At 40.3% G+C, this 22,479-nt stretch overlaps 1 pseudogene; it reads left to right on the top strand.

The window, feature by feature from the left end:
- LOC101434769 (rho-related GTP-binding protein RhoQ-like) overlaps positions 1 to 19,838 on the top strand; it is a 63,648-nt pseudogene extending 43,810 nt beyond the window's left edge.
- Positions 19,839 to 22,479: the final 2,641 nt, after the last annotated feature.

Genomic DNA, 22,479 nt, shown 5'->3' with positions numbered 1-22,479 from the left:
CTCCATCTCAGAATCTGCTTCCTGAGGAACTCATCCTATGACAGGTGGGATAAAGGACCCTTGTGAGTATGGAAAAAATAATAGGGTCTTATGGAATATCTAGGACATGGACGGAGAGACCAGCCTTCTAATAAAGCTTAAGGTGCAAGCATTGAGCCATTGGTCCATAGGTCACATTCAGCCCACTGACTCTGAATAGCAGCCCATCTAAGATCTATATTCCCCAAATTCCAAACCAGTTTGACCAGCCCTGCTAAGCCACCAGACCAGGAGGGCTGACCAGTTTCCACCTGCTTGCTACTCTTAGACAACCATTGGCTGACCCTGGGACTATCACACTAGAAGCCCTGGGTTACTGAGAAAGGAAAGCCGTATGTGTAATTTTGAACTGCTCAAGTTTAATTCCTCTGAAAGCACATCTTGAAAATGTGGTATTATCAAGGATCACTGACAAAAGGAAAATAAATATAAATAGATGCAAGAATACTTCATATTTGAGTCACATCCAAAGCTCACACAACCAGTCTGGAAACCTCCTGAATCACAACCGTTATTGATGAAAGATGACTTGTAGCTTGCTCAAGCAGATTTCTGATCACGTGACCCACTGCCAAGTAAGCTTTGGGAATGCTCTTCTACATTGCTCCTCTTTCTCTGAGACTAAAGAGCAGGAAGAGAAGATTAGAGCTTCTTCTGGAGAAGAATACTTCCAAGTGACTTTTTAAAAAATAGGCATGTTTTCATCCTCTGGGCACACAAACAGTTTCTCATACTTTATCAATATTGAGGAACAACAGGAGTAAGATGCTGTGCAAAACACAGAATAAGTCTGCTTTTTCCTCTTGGGTTTACTCCCTAGCTTTATTAATTTCTATAATATAAGACATATGTACTGAGCTTTAAAAACTAGGAAAAAAAGATTAATTTCTCAGTGGGCAAAGAATTCCAGCAGGAAATACTCCTGAGGAACATAACAAGAGTGCAATGAAAATGTTCTAACTCATAATTAAAGGAGCAATGATGGGAATGCAAAATGGTACAGCCATTGTAGAAAACAGGATGCCAGTTCCACAAAAGGCTAAATATGGAATTACCTTGTGACCTGGCAATTCCACTCTTCCACTCTTAAGTATGTACCCAAAGAAATAATAAACAGGTACTCAAACAGATCATCGTAAGCCAATGTTTGGAGCTGCGTTATTCACAATAGCTGAAAGGTCGAAACAATGCAAGTGTCCTTAGACAGATGAATGGATAAACAAAAGGTGGGTACATACCTACAATGAGGTATTGTTTAGCCATGAGAAAGAATGAAGTGCTTAGACCTGCTGTAAAATGGATTTTCCTTGAAAACATGATGCTGAGTAAAGATAAGTACTGCATGATTTCACTTAAATGATATATCTAGAAATAGCAAATTCATAAAGACAGAAAGGAGAACAGAGGTTGAAGGGATGAAGGCAGGAGGGGGAAGGGAGTTGTTGCTGGGTGTATATAAATTTTGGAAATTTTAAAAATAAAAGGTAAAATGTAAATAAATAAAACACCAAGACAACATTATTTTCCTATCATATTGGCAACAATTAAAAAATGGTGAACTGCCATATAATCCACCAATTCCTCTACTAGGAATATATCCAGAAGAACTGAAAACTGTGACATGAGCAGACTTCTGCATGCCAATGTTCATAGCAGTGTTATTCACAATTACCAAAAGACGGAAACAACACAAGTGTCCATCGCCCAATGAATGGATAAACAAAATGTTGCATATACATACAATGGAATACTATGCTGCAGTAAGAAATGAAGCTGGAACACATATTATAACATGGATGAATCTGGAAGACATTATGCTAAGTGAAATAAGCCAGACACAAAAGGACAAATATTGCATGGTCTTACTAATATGAACTAAATACAAAGAATAAACACATAGAGTTAAAACCTAGAGTACAGGGAAGCGGATTTGGCCCAATGGATAGGGCATCCGCCTACCACACAGAGGTCTACGGTTCAAACCCAGGGCCTCCTGACCCATGTGGAGCTGGCCATGTGCAGTGCTGATGCGCACAAGGAGTGCCGTGCCACACAGGGGTGTCCCCTGCGTAGGGGACTCCCACGCGCAAGGAGTAAGCCCCATAGGGAGAGCCGCCGAGCACGGAAGAAAATGCAGCGTGCCCAAGAATGCTGCCACACACACACAGAGCTGACACAACAAGATGATGCAGCAAAAAGAAACACAGATTCCCAGTGCCGCCGATAAGGATAGAAGCGGTCACAGAAGAACACATAGTGAATGGACACAGAGAGGAGACAACTGCTCTCTGTGAAATAAAGAAATCTTTAAGAAAATAACAAAAAACCTAGAGTACAGGTTTTTAGGAGATAAGATGGCAGCTATGAAGGACTACTGGTGGATAATGTATGTAGAAGTTTTAATTAACTTGAGTGTAAATGTATGGAAATGGAAAGAGTTGATGGTAACACATTATAGTGAGTAGCAGCTAGTCTATAAATGGGATTGTGGCTGAAAACAGTAGTCTAGGGATATAAATATCAATTAAAAGAAAGCTTGAGAATAATCTAGGTACTGAATAAAACAGTGAACCCAAAAGTGGTTGAGAATTGTGGTTAATAGTACAAATGCAAGAATGTCCTTCTGTGAACTAGAATGGATGTACATCACTATTACAGGGTGGTAGGAATGTGGAGAATTATGGGGAAAATATAATTAATGTAACATGTGGACTATAGTTAATAGCAGAACAGTAATATTCTTGCATCAATGCCAAAGATGTACTTTGTTAACAATAGGGGATATGGAAAAAATAAGCCAAATGTACACTATGGACCATAGTTAGTGGAAATAGTCTGATAATATTATATCATAATCTGTAACAAATGTTCCACATCAGTGTAGTGTGTTGGTAAAGGGTTGTTGTGTGGGAATTCTACATATGTGCATGATTGTTTTGTAAGTTCAGAACTTCTGTAATAAAAATATATTTTAAAAAACGGTTGAGATGCAGTGTTGAGGGTGGGGGAAAGAAAGATACTTTCATATAATGTAGATGGGCATGTACTATCTGGAGAACAATTTGGCGAAATGCATCAAGACCATAGAAGTCCATATGTATGTGAACCCAGGAAAGTTATGCTTATGAATCTGTCCTAAAAAAAAGTATTATGGGTGGCGTATAAAGATTTGATAACAAGATGTTCGTTGCAACATTGCATTGCAACATTATTTGTAGTCATGGAAACTGAAACCAACCGAAGCATGAAACATTATGATAATGGCTAAATAAATTATGGTACATCTTCAAAAGAATAGAACACAATCTTTTTTCAAAAAGGATCCAGTATATTTTTGGTATGTTGGGGGGGGGGGAGCCAAAACAATATTGATCAAAGTGAAAACTCAAAAAAAAAAACAAAAACGGTTTTTAAAAGTACAGGTTTCAGAATCACACTGTCTAGATTCAAACTCTATCTCTTCCATTCACCAACTGTGAAGCTCGCTGGTTGATGTCTATCAGCCTCAGTTTCCTAATCCATAAGATGAAAGAAAATCATGACATTGCCTTCATAAGACTGTGGCAAAGATTCAATGAGACTGGGTTAGAAACGCTTAGCAGAGGACTCAACATAAAGCCCTCAATGAAGGTCAAATGGTAATAGTAATAAGAGTGGTATTTTTCAGCATGGAAAGATACTATCTTTGTGATTAAAAAGATACATAATTTACAAACTAGATTCAACAGACTGAGAGATTATTACAAAAGAAATGAAAATACACTTGGACCTTAACACAGTTACTAAGTGAAAGCTGGGGGCCTATGGAAATATTCTGGCACAAACAAAATCCTCTTTTGCCTGAGGTATCTAAATTGAAGCCATGTCCTTACTTTCCATGGGAAAAAAAGTAGTCACTTTCCCATTTTGTATCAGGGTCTCCTTGCCTAAGGATAGTAAGTGGCCAGGAGATTCTTCCAGGAGCCGAGCCTAGTCATGACACGGGTAAGATTTTCTGGAAGAGGTAGAGTCTTAAACCAGCTCTTGGTAAACATGTAACTGGTGACTTGGGCTGACTGACCTGTGAACTGGTTAGAATATGGGCCAAGCCAGCAGTTTCATCCCTTCTGGGTGTTACCAACAATTTACAGGAGATAGTGTGGAGAAGAAAAAGAATAGCAGAGGCAACACCAGTTCTTCAAGGTTGATGACCTGGCAACCCAGATCCGAATCAATGAATTTAAGCACAATCAGGAAGCAAATAGGAGAAAGAACCAGGGGTGAACATGCCATTTGTAATTAGTCCCTCTGTTTGAGGGGAGCCCCTGGCACTGTGCTGGATGAAGGGTAGAGCTGGACCTTAATCCTACCCCAAATCCAAATTCTTAGAAGTTTCTCCTCTTTTCAGGTAGAAACTGTGTAATCTGCTTTCCAGTAGAATGGAAAGGAGTACGATCCAAAGACAGTGACGTTCTTGGGTAGAGGAGGGAGACTTGGTTGCTTCCAGGGCATGAAGACTGAGAATTTGCCAATATCTATCCTATTATAACGTGAGGTGACCTTCTAAGTTCACCGCTCCTATGTCGGGATGCCAGATCTGAATAAACATTGATGAGATTATCCAGTGGACATTGCAAGAATTGTTGAAGGGAATGGAGCCAAAAGAAATCAGAATGTTGTGGCTGGAAACACAAAGTTCACTTCTAAACTCCAGTTAGCATTATTTAACTAAATGCTATGCCCAACATTCAGCCTTCTCCTTTAGTTCAGATGACAGAAACTTCAGGTCACATTTAACCTTTGAACCATTCCCTGGCTAAGCAGTTCCCATCTCAGAATGCGTACTCCCGAGATGTTAGAACCACTTTCAGCATTGCACCATTAACTTACAGGCTAAGTTAAGGACAAGTTTCTTTATTTGGGGCCCCTGTGTGTCAATCCAGCATCATTGCTCTAGTATCTTCCACTTACTCTGGAGTCAGAGAAACTTGCATTTGAGTGCAGGTCCTGTCAGGCAATTGTACCACCTCTACCCTGTCCAGTGGTTTTCAAAGTGTGGTCTGAGGAGCTTTAAGAGATCGATGCTGTTGAAACTATTTTCATAGTAATATTAAAGTGTTATTTGCTTTTTCGGTCTCATTCTCTCACAAGGCTATGGTGTAGTTTTCCAGAGGCAACAGGATGTGTGATATTGCAACAAATCAAATGCAAAAGCTATTATGGGAATCCCACTGTTTTCTATTAGGTCAGACATAAAGTGATTTGTAAAAATGCAAAACAATACCACTCCAATCACCATGGTTAGTACCTGAACAAGGAAGAAAAATCCTCAGTGACACAGATTTCCATTCAACAGATGAAAACATTTCCCAAGAAACATACATTTCCCCAGGTTATAGTAAACTCTCTGCTGGAAGAGAGTTAAACAAAATCTGAAGACCACTTGGTAAAAACAGTCCAAGTAAGACCACAGAGTAAAAATAAACTAGCTGAGAGCCTCCATATTTCCCAAATATGGCCACACTCTAAGCCAAACACAGCATATAAACTTTACCCCTAGCATGGAACATGACTTCCAGGGATGAGCCTTCCCGGCACCAAGGGATTACTACCAAACACCGGCTGGTAATGCAACCAGAAAAGACCTTGAATAAAAGGGGAGGGGGGAAATGGTAAAGACAAATGAGTTTATATGGTTAAGAGACTTCAAAATGTGTCAGGAGGTCATCAGAGGTATCACGCTTATGTATGTCTCAGCAGGATCTCAGAGACAGCCAATGTAGATACAACCCCATGTAGTGATGCTCCTGAGGGCTATGGAGACACTCAGGCCCTACAGTCATGGCACATGACTCTGGAGTTCAGTGGCTTGCCAGTGGGCCCTACATTGGAATTTGTGCCCTGAGTGTGATGGAGTTGGACTCAGATGTGACTTCTCTACACAAGCCTCTTCTGTCATGTTTACTGAATCTGTGGTTGGCACTGGGGTTGGTATAAACCCAGAAGTCTTGAATCTCTGGACTGTCCATGTGCCAGCTGGGCCCTGAGCCTCAGCAAAGTTGTAACACCTACTCTCCAGTTTGCTGGACTTACCAAGATAGGCTAACAAGGAGGTGAGGATGGTCAACCACCACACCAAGGAATCAAGAGAGTCTACAACTGCATGCAGAAGAATCCCATCCATCAGCCATGTGGGATCTAAGCACCCTCTCAATTTAGAGGTGGAGTGGACATCACCATCCCAGGGTCCTCAGGATGGAGGAATAAAATATGTATTAGAGTGGACTTACTGGTATTCTACCATAGAATTATTGTGACTTTAGCAATGGAAGAAATTATATTATTGATGTGAAGACAGTGGCCATGGGAGTTGCTGAAGGCAGGGAGAGGGAAAAAGAGGTGTGATATGGCAACATTTTCGAGACTTGGAGCTGTCCTCAATTATATTGCAGAGACAGATGCAGGACAGTATATATCCTGCCTTAACCCACTGAATGGACTGGGAAAGAGTGTAAACTACAATGCAAACTATAATCCATGCTGTATAACAGTGCTCCAAAATGTATTCATCAAATGCAATGAATGTACCACACTAATGAAAGAAGTTGTTGCTATGGGAGGAGTGGGGGGTGTGGGAAGTGGGGTATCTGGGAACCTCTTATATTTTTTAATGTAACATTTTTTGTGATTTATGTATCTTTTTAAAAAAGTGTAATAATAAAAAAAGAAAATAGATCTTTTTCATTAAAATGCATTATTTATGTTAGTATGTGATGGCCTTATTATTCTTGCTTTAAAATGAATAGAGATAACTCTGGTTGCTATTTGGAGAAAGATCACTCAGGGAGCTGTTGCCTCTGTGGGGATGAGAATTCACCTCCACTGAGCCATTTTGCCACCATAACATAATTCTAGTTTTATAAACTTAGGAAGAAGCTGAGGAATGGACTTGGGTTGAGCAACCATTAGCATCTGAAAACACCCCCAAACTCTCGTTATTTTCTATCCTCTTCCTCTGTTTCACTTTTCCTTGTGACTACCTGAATCATAATATTTATTTATCCACTTACTGATTATGTGTCCCCTTCACAAAAATGGGACTTTGCCTGGTTTGTTCACCACTGTATCCACAGCTCATAGAACAGTGCCTGGGCATCAATAAATACTCACTGAATGAAAGAATAAGTGTGGAATGAATGAATGAATAAAACCTAGGATCATTATTTAACCTGTTCAAATCTCATTTTCCTTGTTTTAAAGGTGGGGACAATCTTTCTACCTCTCCTGTGAGAATGAAATGATATAATGCATGCAAAACTCAGCATGGAAACATTTTGGGACATTGGGATTGTCCTGGATGACATTGCAATGATGGATATAAGCCATTATGTATTTTGCCATAACTTACAAAATTGTGTGGGACAGAGTGTAAATGATAATGTAGACCATAATCCACACTTAGTGGCAATGCTCCAATATGTGTGCATCAATTGTAACAAATGTACCACATTCATGAAGAATGTTGTTAAATGTGGGAAAGTATGGGAGGAGTAGGAAGTGGGACATATGGAAATCCCCCCCCTTTTTTTTAATTAATTTACTGAAATATGTCACCCATACACAAACATACATAAAAAATAAGTGTATAGTAATAGTTGTGAACTCACAAAACAAACATATATAACATACAGGACTCTCATAACTCACCCACTACCAACAATTTACATTGTTGTTAAACTAATGATTAAAGAGCATTGTCAAAATATTACTACTAACCAAAGTATTTTCCCCCAAGCCTCCCTATTATTATTATCTTTATGTCATTTATATATGAATATACACAAACAAGTGTATAATAAAAGTTGTGAACTTACAAAGCAAACATGCATAACGTCATACTGAGGTCCCATACATCAACCCTCCACCAACACCTTGCATTGTCGTGAGATGTTTGTTACAAATTATGAAAGAATATTGTCAAAATCTTACTACTAATTATAGTCCTTATCTTTTTTTAAAAAGATTTTATTTGTTTCTCTCCCCTCCCCCTCCCTAACTGTCTGTTCTCTGTGTCTATTTGCTGTGTGTTCTTCTTTGTCTGCTTCTGTTGTTGTCAGCGGCACTAGAATCTGTGTTTCTTTTTGTTACGTCATCTTGTTGCGTCAGCTCTCCGTGTGTGCAGTGCCATTCCTGGGCAGGCTGAACTTTCTTTCACGCTGGGTGGCTCTCCTTATGTGGCGCACTCCTTGCATGTGGGGCTCCCCTACGTGGGGACACCCCTGCGTGGCACAGCACTCCTTGTGCGCATCAGCACTGAGCATGGGCCAGCTCCACACTGGTCAAGGAGGCCCGGGTTTGAACCGCGGACCTCCCATGTGGTAGATGGATGCCTTAACCACTGGGCCAAGTCCACTTCCCTATAGTCCTTATCTTACATTTGGTGCGTTTTTCCCCCAACACACCTTATTATTATTTTTTAAATATATTTTTTATGACAGAAGTTGTAAACTTAACAAAACAATCATGCACATTGGCAGAATTCCTAAGCAACACCCCGCTATCAACACACCACATTGTGGTGGAACATTTGTTACAGATAAGATAATATCATCTGCTTGTTACCATGTCCATAGCATACATTTGGCTCACATTTTCCATACTGCCCCATTATCAACACAGTACATCTTTGGCATAGATGCAAGAATATTATATTATTACTGCTAACCACAGTCCATAGGTCATTCCAGTTGTATTTTTCGTGTGCATTCCCAATACCCTGTAGTAGTGATATACATTTGCTCTAGCTCACAAAGGACACTCTTGCATCTGTACCATTAACCACAATTCTCATCCACCTCTTAATTTACTGTGCTATTCAGTTTCTAGATTATTCTCTAGCATTCTGTCAATTGGCATTTACACCCCTAGACTACAATTTTCAGCCACATCTCTATTAATAAACTAGCAATTACTATTTTTACCATCCATTCTATACATTGCCACACTTTTACAGTAAAACTAATTAAAACTTCTGTATACATTAAACATCAGTAGTCCATCTCAGTCCTTCTCTTATCTCCATTAAGAATCTTCCACCTACTACCAGGTCTTGAAGATATTTTCCTAAAATTTCTTCTGAAAATGTTTTGGTTTTTGCTTTTATTTTTAGGTTTATGATACATTTTGAGTTAATTTTTGGATAAAGTGTGAGATAGAGGTCCTCTTTCTTCTTTTAGCTATAGATATCCAGTTCTTTCTGCATCATTTTGCTGAATGGACTGTTCTGCCCAAGCTGTGTGGGTTTGACAGGCTAGTCAAAAATCACTTGACCATACATGTGAGGGTCTGCTTCTGAGCCATCAATTTGGTTCCATTGGTCTATGTATCTGTCTTTATGGCAGTACCATGCTTTTTTACCACTATAGCTTGGTAGTATGATTTAAAGTCTGGAGGTGAGGGTTTGTTTTTCCTTTTATGATGTTTCTGGCTATTCAGGACCCCTTACTCTTCCAAATAAATTTGCTAATTGTGTTTTCAATTTTTTTTTAAATGCCAGTGGAATTTTTATCAGGGTTGCATCGAATCTGTATATAAATTTGAGTACAATTGGCATCTTAATGATATTTAGTCTTCCAATCCATGAGCATGGAATATTCTTCTAGTTATTTAGGACTTTTTTGATTTCTTTTAACATCGGGTTGCAGTTTTCTGAATACAAGTGCTTTACATCATTGGTTAAGTTTATTCCTGACTACCCGAGTCTTATCTGTCATATTTTATTTTCACCACTCTTTTGACATGTTTAGTCACTTTTATTGATATAACCTTCATTTCTAGACTCTCTTCCAGGCCTCTCTCTCCTGTCTTTTATTTTCAGGCTCTAACACACCCTTTAGTATTTCCTGAAAATCTGGTCTCTTGCTTAGAAATTCTCTCAGTTTCTGTTTATCTGTGAATATTCTAATCTTGCTTTAATTTTTGAAATACAGTCTTGCTGGATATAAAATTCTTGGCTGGAAGTTTTTCTCTTGTAATATCTTAAATATATCACACCACTGTTTTCTTGCCTCCATGGTTTCTGGTGAGAAATCAGCACTTAATCTTAATGTGCATCCCTTATATATTTATTATGCATTGATTTTTTCTTGCTGTTCTCAGAATTCTCTCTTTGTCTTTGGCATTTGATATTCTGATTAGCATGTCTTGGAGTTGGTCTATTCTAATTTTTTTGGATGAGAGTACATTCTGCTTTTTGGACATGGATATCTATATCCTTCAATAGGGTTGTATTCCTTCTGCCCCTTTTCCCTTCTCTTCTCCTTCTGGGACACCCATGACACATATGTTTGCACATCTCTGGCTGTCATTTAGTTCCCTGAGACCTTGTTCCATTTTTTCCATTCTTTTCTTCACCTGTTCTTTTGTATGTTCACTTTCAGATGCCTTTTTTTCAAGTTCACCAACCCTTTCTTCTGCCTCCTCAAATCTGCTATTATATGATTCCAATGTTTTTTTTAATTTCATTTATTGTGCCTTTCTTTCCCATAAGATTTGCTATTTTTGTATGTATGCTTTCAAATTCTTCTTTATGCTCATCCAATGTATCCTTAATATCCTTAGTTGCTTTAGCCATCTCATTGAATTTATTGAGATTTGTTTGAATATCTATGATTAGTTGTCTCAATGCCTTTATGTCATCTGGAGGCTTACCTTGTTCCTTTAACTGGGCCATAGCTTCCTGTTTCTTGGTGTGGATTGTAATTTTTGGTTGGTGTCTTGGCATCTGGATTACTAGAGTATTTATACTGGGTGCAGTTTTTCTCTTTAATTTAGGGCTTCCTGCCCTTTCTTCCTTCTGGTTGTGCAGTAGGAGCCAAGGATGTAATTGGTGCTATAAACTGTGGAGGCTCAAGCTACCCTCCTTACCCCAGGGACTGATGAAGCTTCTCCCAACTTTCTCCTTTCCCAGAGGAAGGGAAAGAGTCACAAATGTGTGGAATAATCCAAGTCATACAGGTGTAGACTGTAGTTGCCCAGGGAGACTGATGAAGCTTCACACCCCTTTCTCCTTTGCCTGGGGCATGGATGGAGCTGCAGGTGTGGGCAGCAATCTATACAGTACAGGTCCAAGATGACTGCAGTTGCCCCAGTAGACTTTTAATTATTCAGTTTGTGCCAGCTAAAGGTACCTGCAGTTACCTGGATAGACTGATGCTGAGCTAGTCGGCATCCTCCCTGCCAGAGGTGGGACTGAAGCCTAGGCTATGGCTGCAGGCTGTTCTGGGAGAAAGAAACCGGTTCCTACCATCACTGTGATATTTGGTCAGGCCAGCTTTCCCTCAGGCTGGGGGTGGAGTCAAAATGGCAGCCGCTGGCCTTCTTCTGACTTGGACAAATTCACACCCCAGTTCTTCCTAGAGTTATTCCTTAGTCATCCGAGTCCACCAATCAGTAGCCGAAATCAGCAGCCAACTGTCTCCTCCTCCCCTGTTTTAGGGAAATGGAGCTTCCAATTCCGGTCACAGAACAGCTCCTAGGGTGGCTTCACCAGTAGAGTAGGACAATTGCCGGCCTCTGCAACTTGGCTGGCAATTTCCCAGAAAGCCTGGCACAGGTCCCTGGAGCTTCCTCCCTGTTGGAGGTGGCACTGGATCGTAGGCTAGACTTGCAATCTGACCTGGATGAAAAGAAGTCAGTCCCCACCAGCACTGGGATTCTTAGTCCGTCCCACTTTCCTTGTGCCAGGTGCAGAGTTAAGATGGCAGCTCCCATCCATGTGGAATCTGAGCCTCCTCTTGACATAGAGGTGCAATGGACACAACCAATCCAATGTCCACATAGAAGAGGTGGCATGGAATTGGGAAAAGTGGACATGGTGGACGATGGGTATGGGGAAGGGCAGGAGGAGATGAGAGATGGAGGCGTCTTTGGGACATGGAGCTGCCCTGGATGGTGCCTCAGAGGTAATCACCGGACATTGTAAATCCTCACAGGGCCCACTGGATGGAATGGAGGAGAGTGGGGGCCATGATGTGGACCATTGTCTATAAGGTGCAGAGGTGCCCAAAGATGTACTTACCAAATCCAATGGATGTGTCATGATGATGGAAACGAGTGTTGTTGGGGGGGGAGAGGGGGGGTGGGGGGGTGGGGATGAATGGGACCTCACATATATATTTTTAATGTAACATTATTACAAAGTCAATAAAAAAAAATTAATTAAAAAAAAAAAAAAAAAAGATGGCAGCTCCCAGCCTCTTTCTGGCTTGGACAGGCTCAAACTTAAGCTGTTCTCAGGATTATACTGTAGCCCGCTGAATTTACTCATCAGTAGCTGAAGTTGGTGCCCAACCATCTCTTCCTCCCCCATTTTGGAGAAATGGAGCTTTCAATTCCAGTCACGGAACAGCTCCCGAGGCAGCTTGTGCCTCTGGTGGAGGATGGGCACTGGCCTCCCGGGCATGGAGCCTCTACTTACGAGTCTTCTCTGCAGATGGGCAGCCTCCTTCTTCCCTTCCTTCAAGGGCATTGCAAGATGCTCTTCTGGTCTCCTGGAGCCCCCACACAGGTACTTCAGAGAGCTCCAGAGAGCTCTGGGTGTTTGCTAACTGCCCTGTAGCAGGAGCTTACTCTAAGAGCTCCTTACTCCGCTGCCATCTTGCTGTAATCTCCCCCACCCTTTTTTTATGTAACACTTATGTAATCTAAGGCATTTAAAAAAAACTTTTAAGTATTAAAAAAAAGCTCAGCATGGTGTTTGGCACATAGAAAGTATTAAATAAAATCAGCTATTAATATTATTGTGTAGCAGAAACAACAGGAAGCTATAAGAAAAGCAGACACAATAAATATTAATTTTCCATTCATTTCTGATTAGAAAGTCATACATTAAGGAATCATACATTTGAAAAATGTATGACTTAGAAAGTGAAAGATAACTACAAAGTGAAAGGATATATAGCATTTTATAGAATTTTCCCCAAGAATATACTACCATAATTTTTACGTAAGTGGGATAAAACTACACAAGCGGCTTTGCAACTCAATAGTCTTGGACATTTTTCCATAACTATTCATGCAAATATATCTCTTTCATATTTAATCATATTTTATTTAAGTGGGAGTTTTATTGTCACCATTGTCACCATTGTCACTGCAGACCCTGATGGGCTGCTCACAGCTCACATTCTCTTAGGTCCAATAATTTGAATGTTATTACTGTCCACTTATCTGGTTCTGTGGCTTTTCCTGGTAAACTGGATCAGAGTCAACCTTTCAATGCTATGTCAGCAATCTTTACTCTAAGATACTGCTGAGGATATCATTCATTATTACACAACATTCTCTTCAGGCAGACCCATTGGCGTTATAAGAAGAAGATTTAAATCAATGGCAGTCACACACAGTGAATATTTTTAAGAGTTCCTTTCCTGCCTTTTTCTGATACAAATATAATTTATTTTATGTCTATTTAGAATAGTCCTGGAAGTACAGTTTTATGTCATAGGTTTTTACTTAACATTAAATTATGAATATTTTTCCAAACCTTGTATCAATAAGATCATGAATTCTCTGAGCTGTATGAAACCTTATAAATTATTTGGTTTTGTTCTATTATGCAAATTTTACAGAGGAGTCACCTGAGGGTTGAATTGTTTGAGTTTCTCCAATATGTTTTAATATCTAAGTGATTTTCAGTCTGATTAAGCAAATGCATAGCCAAAAGCCTGGCCCTATTGGTTGCTTTGGGTAGAGATCAACTAAAGGCTTGTATATCTCTCTACCCAACAGAAACTGGGCTGCCGCAGCCACTCTCTATGACTTTGCCAACAAACATGCTTTTCTGTCAACAGCCCTCCCTCAGGAGGTTCAGGACACAGATAGGATCTGGGCACCAAAGCAAACCTGTCGGACCAGCATGCCTTGTGAGAAAAGCTGCTGGTTTGAGGCCCCTCTTGGGGACCTGGGTGTTTTCTGTTGAGCTGGCATATTTGTACTGTGGAGGCAGGAGTGGATACAGCTCGAAGACAACACACCAGAGGAGAGAGTGCAGGCAAATCTGGGGCATCTCCTGCAGATGAGATCGGTCATGGTGGGATGTATCTTTTTACCCAGATGGAATGCAAAGACTTCACAGCTTTGAAAACAGCATGGCACAGTGCAATCAAAAGACGGGTGACAGGTTGAAAGTCAAGTCCACTGCTTAGTAGCTATGGGACCGGGAACAAGTTCCTCTTTGGCTGTTAGCTACCACCTTTGTAAGGAGGGAATTATTGCACCCACTTTTTGGAGCTGCATTGTCCAGTTTACAGTAGCTATTATTAATAAACTTGCCTTTTTCCCTTTGTAAATAGTCCAAAACACAAAGTAGGAGCTCAGTAATATTTGTTGCATACGTATGAGATGCAAACAAATAAGGTCACACATTTGAGACTAAACAGCCAAATCTAGAGCAATAGCAGTAATCATTGTTGCCTCCAGATGATTCTAGAAAAGCCAGAAGCCAGGTCTCTTGAAACAGAATTATTTCACATTCTCTCATTCTATCAGGATTTTCTTGTTTTCCCCAAAGCATTTCAGTTTTATAATGAAGGTTGTTTTGATTTTATTCTCCGTAAGGGGATCAACATAAATAGTACCTTTTGGGATACAGTCATTTTCTTATTGCACAATACTATTGATTTAAGTTCTTTCTTCATTACAAAACTAACACAGTTCATTATCGATAATTTGGGAAGTAAAGTATAAAAGAGAAAGAAGAATAGTAAAAAATGTCACCACCAAGAGTCAAAAACCATGACTATGTTGATGTATTTCTATGCACACTTTGTAGTTAATTGTGATCCTACACTGTTTTCAATTTTATTTCCAGATATTTTTTTAACATGATGAAGTATAGTTTTCTAAACTATTTCCCTATTGTCCAACATTCGGTTATTGCCAATTTATAGTGCTGAAATGAACATAATTGTTCATAAAACATTTCATAGGGTATGTTCCTAGAATTGAAATTACTCTTTTAAAAGTTCTGTACATTATTTGGTACACACCAATCAAAAAGCTTTCAAAACTTATTGGATAAATTTGCACTCTCTCACCAGTCCAAGATACTCTCGTGATAATTGGCCAAAAAAAAATGCTATTTGACTTTTTAATTTTAATTTGCATTATTTTGTTTACCAAAGAGGCTGAATAGTACAAAATGTTTATTAAATATCTGTGGTTTTTCTCCTGTAGATTATCATATTTTGTCCTTTCCCCATTAATTGGAAAGAAGTTTTTTGTTAAATTATGTGAGACTTATAGGCATTAACCTTTTGTCAAATATGATATTGATTTTTCAATGTCTTATCACCATTTTCATTTTTAAAAATATTTCCTTTCTAGAATTAAAGAAGTTTTCATTATATTTAGAAAATCTAATGTTCTTTTCCTTTATGAGTTTCTTACTGGTTTTATCCTTTTAGTGACTTTTCCCCTTTGGAGATCAGACATTCACCTGCAATATTTTCTAGTTTTTCAATCTTTTTTTTTCCCCCTTCATCCCTTGAATTCAATGAACTAACCATTTGCCCAAACAAGGTATTCAATATTTCCTCTGTGCCACCATTTGCCCTGGTATCTGTTTTCTCTTTTTCCATATTGGCAAAATTCTTAGCTAAACTCACGGCCACCTCTCCCAACCCCTCCTGGCACGTGACCTGAAGACTGCATGAGAACTGGTTTTCACCAATTGGACGTGCTCAAGTGTGTCTGGCAGGCAAAATGAGGTGGAGGTCACAGCACCCCTGCTTGGCAATGTTGCTGCAATCAAAGCTGCAGAGACACTGGATTTTGCTCAAATACACTATTCCAGAATCTAGCTGCCAGCACCCTGGAAGTCAAGAGACAGTTGTGGCAAAGGCAACAGTAGCTTCCTAGCCCCTGCACCATGGCGAAGAAGATGTGTTCTTGGAGTCAACGTGCCGTGGCGGCCTCCTGGCCCCCACCTCCTGCTGGTAGCAGGAAAAGCAGCTCTGCTCCCTGGGTGGCTCTGCGGCACTAGACGAGGGGTCTCTTCCAGGGAACCAGCCTAGATTCCACTCTTACCAACAATTTCGTAATCACCTAATTCCCAGGGAAAAACCTCTTTCTTTTTAAAATAGCTAGAGTGGTTTCCGTTTTCTGCAAATCATGTCTGAAACAGTTTGACACATGTATCAGTCCGAGGTCTCCAGAGATACAGAACCAATGGGATATATAAATTATATAAATTGCATGTATATTATGTACATGTGTGTACATTGGCTCAGGTGACCAATTTGGCCGGCAAGTCCAAATATCATGGGGCAGGCCACAAGTTGGAAACGACAGTAAAGATGATACGGGTATTGCGTTCGAATTTCCCCAGGGAAGCTGGCTGACTGCCGTTGAGGCAGAAATTCTTCTTTCTGGTTCCTGAAATCTTCAGCTCTAATTGTTAAGACCTCCAACTAATTGTATGAGGAAACTCCCCACATTGCTGAAGGCAATCTCCTTTGTTGATTGTAGATGCAATCAGCCATAGATGCAGCCAACTGGTTATAAATGTAAATCTATCTGCAAAATACCCTCATAATAACAATTAGGCCAGTGCTTACTTCATCAAACAACTGGACTCCACAGCCTAGCCAGGATGACACATGAAATTAATCATCACAGTACGTGTAAGTATAAGATTGGCAACAGGAACATAGACACTGAAAGCTGTAAAGTGGTGAACTTTATTATGCTATGGCAAGACATTCAGAATAACTGCCTGGAGATCCTTGCAAGGTTGAACTGCAGGACCAGAGGAAATATATGAAAGCAAAAGTTCACAATATTGGTATATGTAGTTTGATTCTTACCACTTTCAGCAAAGCTCTGCAAGCAAAAGAGGAACTTACACTAAAACTGGTCAATTTGTAGGGAAGCACAGTCTTGCAAAGGGCTTGCTTGGGGTTGGCAATGTGAGTTGATGGAGAATTTGGTAATGAAGGATCTCGTATATATATATACATATATATATATATATAGCATATATATATATGGCATATATATATATGGCAACTGCTTCCATAGCCTAAGCTGAAACAATGCAAAGAAATTCTGGCAGCCTTAACCAGAAATAAAAATGTGACTCTAAGATTTTCTCAAATGTCTCCCTTGTGAAGAATTCCTTTTTTTTAGAGATTTATTATTTATTTCTCTCCCCTTTCCCTGTCCCGCCCCCCCATCCAGTTGTCTGCTGTGTCCATTCGCTGTGTGTTCTTATGTGTCTGCTTGCATTCTTGTCAGTGGCACTGGGAATCTGTGTCTCTTTTTGTTGTGTCATCTTGCTGCGTCAGCTCTCCATTTGTGCAGTGCCAAGCTTAGGCAGGCTGCACTTTTTTCACACGTGGCAGCTCTCCTTATGGGGCTCACTCCTTGCACATGGGGCTCCCCTACATGGGGGACACCCCTGGGTGGCATGGCACTCCTTGCGCACATCAGCACTGAGTGTGGGCCAGCTCACCATATGGGTCAGGAGGCCCAGGGTTTGAACCCTGGACCTCCCAAGTGGTAGGCGGACACTCTATCAGGTGAGCCAAATCCACTTCCCTGAAGAATTCTTTTTCAGGCATTGGGAGACAATGGTGAGACAAAAATGAGGTTAAAGGTGTTGATGGTTTCCCACACAAGCCCTAAGATGGTCACCATTTTATCAAGAGCAAGGTGAAATTAATGGGCAGAGCACAGAAGCCAATAAATTAAAGATTGTCAGGCTTACAAATTATGTCTAGGTCTACATGCAAATCAGAATAGTCTATGCTGAGAATAGCATTTCAAAAAAAAATGTACAAGCCTGGCTTGCAAAAGCCTGTGATTGATCCCTGAAGCAAGTTCTGGGGCATAAACCAGCAGAAAGCAAATTGTGAAAGTCAGACCTGCCCAGAAGGATACACTTTCTAATGCCTATGTTTTTTCCCTCCTTCTCCCCACCCCCGCCCTGCTGTTTTTGCTGTCTGTGTCCATTCACTATGTGATCTTCTGTATCTATTTCACTTTTTGTCTTCTCTTCTCATTTTTCTCCTCTAGGATTCACTGGGATTCGATCCTGGGGACCTCTGACGTAGAGAAAGTTTCCCTGTCATTTGTGCCACCTCATTTCCTGGTTTCTGTTGCACCTCACCTTGACTCTCCCTTTTGTCTCTCTTTTGTTGCATCATCATCTTGCTATGTGACTCACTTGGGCAGGCACTGGATCACTGCGTGGGCACGCTTTACTAGGAAGCCCCAGGGATCGAACCCGAGTCCTCCCATATGGTAAGCAGAAGCCCAATTACTTGAGCCACATCCACTTCCCAAATGCCTGTCTCAAAGATATTGGTTAACAGACAGGTATGATCATCCCAGGATGGAAGGCCAATGGCCTCAGAAGACAATGAACAAGAGAGTTCTTTCAAAACTGATAAATCATTGGGAACCTGATGTATAAAGCAAGGAACATGTGCCCCTGCCAGGGCAGAGCATGATTTTAAGATTTAATAATAGCTATAGACTAGTTATTAAGATGTTTTCATTTTTCTGAAAAGGAATTTTTATTGCAGTTTTCCTGTTTCTATTCAAACATTGGATACTGAATGGAGAGGACTAAATACCACCCAGAGATCTAAGACTTTGTAAAAGATGCATTAATTAGATCAACTTTTGGGGTGCTCTTTCTTGGGGAGGGTGTGGGCTTTTCTATTTGGGGAATAAGGATATACATGGAAATTTGGGGTGACTGAAGTGGTGGGCTATGTAATGCATGTTAGCTATTTTCCAGCATTGGTTTTTCCCTTCCTGCATGGTGATAGACACTTAAGCTGGGTGTGCAGCCACCCAGGTAAAGGCTATCCCTGAATCCCTTACAATTACCAATGAGTATGTGACCAAATCCTGCCTGATAGGATGTGGGGAGTTGTACCTTAAAAGAATGGGATGATCCAGTGGATCCTCCTGGGAAGGCCAGGTCGGGGAGAGGACGCAGGCACTGAATGGAGAGGGCAGCAGGCTCACGCGGGGGCCTGAGCCTGGGTCTGGGGCAGGGGTTCCAGGGGGATGATACCCGGAGGCCAATCGGCCTCAGCATGGCTCACGGGCTGGCACGCTGATACTCAAGTGCATGGTGGTCGGCGACGGGGCAGTTGGCAAGACGTGCCTACTCATGAGCTATGTCAACGACGCTGTCCTGGGCGTTACGAGCCCACCATCTTCAACCACTACACAGTTAGCTGTAGGGCGTAAGCTGTACCTCCTGGGACTCTATAACACAGCCAGACAGTCTATGACCATCTGAAGCCTTTATCACACTCCATGACTGATATGCTTCTCTTCCTTATATGCTTCTCTGTGGTAAATCCAGCCTCATTTCAAATTGTGAAAGAAGAACGGGTACCAGAACTTAAGGAATATGCACCAAATATATCTTTTTTATTAATAGGAGCTAAGATTGATCTCCAAGATGACCCCAAAACTTTAGCAAGACTAAATGACTGAATGATATGAAAGAAAAATCTGTATGTTTGGAACAGGGACAGAAACTATCAAAAGAGATAGCAGCAGGCTGCTATGTGGAATGTAAGCTTTAATACAAAAGGGATTGAAAACTGTTCTTGGTGAGGCTATTATAGCCATTTTAACTCCAAAGAAACACACGGTAAAAAAAAAAAAAAATAGGATCAAGATGTATAAACTGTTTGGTTACACGAGAAACATCTTCATTGGCCAAGAAAGCTGTCTATTTCTCTCAGAAAGCATATGAATGCTACAGTTATACCCAGACTTCTTCTAGATAATGAAGCAGTTTAAAATTTGGGGATAGAAAAGCAACAAAAAACTGCCCTTAAATTTCTATATTTAGGAATGTTTCTTAAAGGTCCTAGAGGCAGTAAACAGCATCTGAAGCCACAGTCTATTATAAATACCTTATTTGAACTGGAAGATACAATCTCTCAGGGGTTTCATAGTTTTAAAAGCTACAATCAGGGAGCAAATGTGGCTTAAGCAGTTGAGTGCCCACCTCCCACATGGGAAGTCCTGGGTTTGGTTCCCGGTGCCTCCTAAAGAAAAACCAAGCAAACAATGAGTAAATAGACAAGGGAAGCATCTGAGGGGGGAAATAAAAATTTTTTTAAAAAACATTTTAAAAAGCTCCAATCACACCACATTGTAGCTATATATATATATATAGTGCTGTAAATGGAACTGCTTGACTTTGACTATACACATTTCTGCAGTCTTTATGGTATCTGCACAGAGAAATATCTTCTCCCTTTGCTACAACGAATTGCTCTCATATAGAAATTGTTTTCTATTCCAGTATATTCAGAGTGGTGAACTAGCAAGCAGCCACAGAGTCAAAGGTCACTCCACATGTACAGGAGATGGGCCACAAAGGAGGAGAGGAAGCATGTGATCAAAATAAGAGTAAATGGTTTATTATTACATGAGCACAAGGTAGGTATAACCTAAATATTTCTAAATTGAAGCTTAATGTGCTTTCTTAAAAAATGCCAAAAGTATAACAAGGTTATAACTACATTTACCATGAACACTAAAAATGCACACATTTTAGTTAATATGCATTAAACTGTAACAATGCTTCTGGCAATTGTAGATTTAGTTTCATGCTTCCCAAATTGCATGAGAGAACTACTAAAATAACATATAAATTTTGGGTCAGACGTTGCCATAAAAAAAAAAAAAGAAAGGAACATGCTATCCTCATCTTTTCCCCCTTGCTGCCACGTTAGATTGCAGACATGGCCAGGAGCCCCCTTCACCTATGCAAACAAATCAACTCCCTGGGGCTGGCAGAGCTACAGGACAGAAGACATCTGGGCTCTGACACCACAGAGTTGCCTAATCATCCTTGGACTGCTATGTGAATGATAAATAAGCTTTGATCTTGTTGAAACCTTTCCTGTTTCTGCTCTTGTTAACAGCAGGTAACTTAACCAAAACCCAATCCACTGATTGATTATACCTCATCATATACACTGAATTAAATTCTTAAATAAAACAGGGTCTCTTTTTAGGCTAAGCATTCAGTTTGCTTCTTTTGGTGATTTATTTGTCTTTCAAAAGTGAGATGATTGTCACGGGGGCTTGAAAATAACACATTCCTTTGAACTAAAAAATAAAGCCAGACTTTCTTAATGGAAAATAATTCTGGTCTCTGAATAATATAAAATCAGGTAGCAAGAAGAAGAAGGAGAAGGAGGAGGAGGAGATTTAAAAATCTAGATAATCCACAAACCAGATAATTTGTTCTTGAATAACTGAAATTTTTTAATTTATGGCATACCTGACTTCAACTGAGCTGTATATACATAGATCAGAGTATCTCAACCTTGACAATATTGACATTCAGGGTTAGATAATCCTCTGTTGTGGGGACTGCTCTGGGCATTGTAGGATGTTTAGCAGCACCACTGCCCTCTACCCACTAGCTGTCAGTAGCACCCCTCCGTCATGACAATGAAAAATACCTCTGGACTTTACCAAATATCCCCTGGGGGAACAAAACCACCTCCAGTTGAGAACCACCGTCAAAAAATACTGTGCATTCGATCTTATTTAAAACAAAGAGAGATTGTAAAGAATATTCTCAGCACCAGCTTTTTTCCATTTCTGCCCTCTATGGCCTGCACCTACATAACAATAGAAGGGGGCTCCCAATGGTGTGAATTCTAGAATATTTAATGACCTACACAACAACGACAACAAAAAATATCCTCCTGTTTCTGCCACCATAATCTGAACACTTGTTCACTTAATGTTATTTCAGGGACTCTGCAAGCCTCATGAGTTCCGTGGTGTGCTCTTACGCTGCCATCATGACCTCACGTGCCTGAAATTTGCACGCTCATCCCACCCTTAATTGCTCTCTGGACACACACACACGTTTAACTAGACTAAGGTATTATCAAACTCTGAAAGACCGTCTTTTAAAATTGGAAATACGTTAGCAAGGATACATTCGTGCAAATATCCCATCAGCTGCCATGATCAACAAGGAAAGTTCTATAGCTCAGAGGGAATGGGGCATTTAAAAAGTTATGTTTTGAGAAGCAAGAGAAAGGATGGGTAAGGTCCAATATTGCCACAGTGGCGAACTGGACCTGTAGAACCCAAGAATGTTCCGCAGTACCTAGAAGAGAATCTCAGGGTTTTCCATTCATGCACGGAAGATGAAGGAAAAAGGATGAGAACAACTCATCGCCCCAGGAAAATAAAATACTCAAAACAAGGCAAACAAGCTCTGGAAAACCATTCCTGAAACCGGAGCACTGAAATGGTATTGCAGCAAGTTCGTTCATTCTTTCATTCACTCATTCACTTATTCAATAACTACCTATGGAGCATTTACTCTGTGATAGGCAGTGCTGGGATACAGTGGTGAACAAAACAGGTAATATTCTGTCCTCGAACATT

Source organism: Dasypus novemcinctus, chromosome 24 (genome assembly GCF_030445035.2).
Source record: "Dasypus novemcinctus isolate mDasNov1 chromosome 24, mDasNov1.1.hap2, whole genome shotgun sequence".
NCBI lineage: Eukaryota > Metazoa > Chordata > Mammalia > Cingulata > Dasypodidae > Dasypus > Dasypus novemcinctus.
The sequence above is the reverse complement of the archived record's forward strand: the minus strand, read 5'-3'. Positions and strand labels throughout refer to the sequence as shown.